Below are 1,630 nucleotides of genomic sequence, written 5' to 3' on the forward strand. Positions count from 1 at the left end.
TGGCATGACAGACGTGGGCCACCATGCCCTGCTAATTTTTGTATTTTTAATAGAGACGGGGTTTTACCATGTTGGCCAGGCTGGTCTTGAACTCCTGACCTCAAGTGATCCGCCCTCCTTGGCCTCCCAAAGTGCTGGGATTACAGGTGTGAGCCACTGTGCCTGGCTGTGTCTCTCTAGTTTTACTCCCAGGCTAGCACTGCTCCCTGGGTGACCGGTCCCTAAGCCAGGGCCCAGAACACCCACAAACGGTGACTGCCAGGCTGCTGTGAGGATGGTGCTTTCCCTCCCGACACCCGTCAGTACGTGGTGACAGACTCACTGAACGCTGGTGAGGGACGCAGCCCAGATGCCATCCGTCGGCGCCCCATTCTGGCTGTGCCAGCGGCAGGACATTGCCATCTCAGTCTCAGCGCCCTCTTGCGGGACCTCGCTGGGCCCTGCCCCCATCGTTTTTTTCTGCCCCTTCTGAGCTCCCTCCTGCATCACGCTCCACATGGTGTAACTGCTTACTGGGAACCACATTCCACTAGGGCCTCTGGGGCTGTGTACCCAAACATCAAGGGAATTCTTTAGTGGCAATCAAGACAACTCATTGAGATGTGCTGTTTTTGCAGAGAGCTGCATGCATCTATTATTTCCTTTGTTTGAAATAAAAATATCTTATACTTCTTTTCACGTTTTAAAATGTATGCTCCTTGTTAAAAAAACAAAAAACCAACAAAAAAACAAACAAAAAACAGACAAAGAACAAAACTCAAACCTGTGGCCACATCCTGGGATCTCTCTCCACTCCACTCTGTTCCCCAGAGCTGTGTCATCTTTTAAACATGTGCTGACTTAGGAGTTCAGTGATTTCATTGTTACTTTAATTTGCATCCCTTTGTAGCCTAATGAGATGGAGCTTTATTTCAGGCGTTCCTCATTGATATTTCCTCTTTCTTGGGAATTTCTGGTTCAAGTCTTTTCCCATATGCGGAATTTAAGGCTGGATTTATGGGATTTTAAAGGCCCTGCAGGAAGCAGAAGTTTGGCACCCATGGTCTTCACTCCTGGTGTCCTGCCCATGGTTGTGTTAGATGAGATGGCAAAAAGGATTTTGTAGACACAACTGAAGTTGCTAATGAGCTGATCTTAAATTAGGGAGATCATCCTGGATTATCTGATTTATCTGATGAGCCCAGTGTAACTGTTCCCAGAAAGAAGACCTGGTCTAGATCCCAAGAGCCGGTTCTTGGATCTCCCGCAAGAAAGGATTCAGGGCAAGTCCACAGTGCAAAGCAAAAACAAGTTTATTAAGATAGTAAAGTAGGCTAGGTGCGGTGGCTCGTGCCTGCAATCTCAGCACTTTGGGAGGCCTAGGCCGGTGGATCACCTGAGGTCAGGAGTTCGAGACCAGCCTGACCAACATGGTGAAACCCCGCCTCTACTAAAAACACAAAAATTAGCTGGGCGTGATGGCGTGTGCCTGTAATTCCAGCTACTTGGGAGGCTGAGGCAAGAGAATCGCTTGAATCCAGGAGGTGGAGGTTGCAGTAAGCTGAGATCGCGCCACTGCCCTCCAGCCTGGGGGACAGGAGTGAAACTCTGTCTCAAAAAAAAAAAAAAAAGATCAGGCGCAGTGGCTCAC

Source organism: Mandrillus leucophaeus, unplaced genomic scaffold (genome assembly GCF_000951045.1).
Source record: "Mandrillus leucophaeus isolate KB7577 unplaced genomic scaffold, Mleu.le_1.0 Scaffold30, whole genome shotgun sequence".
In the NCBI taxonomy this organism is placed as follows: Eukaryota; Metazoa; Chordata; class Mammalia; order Primates; family Cercopithecidae; genus Mandrillus; species Mandrillus leucophaeus.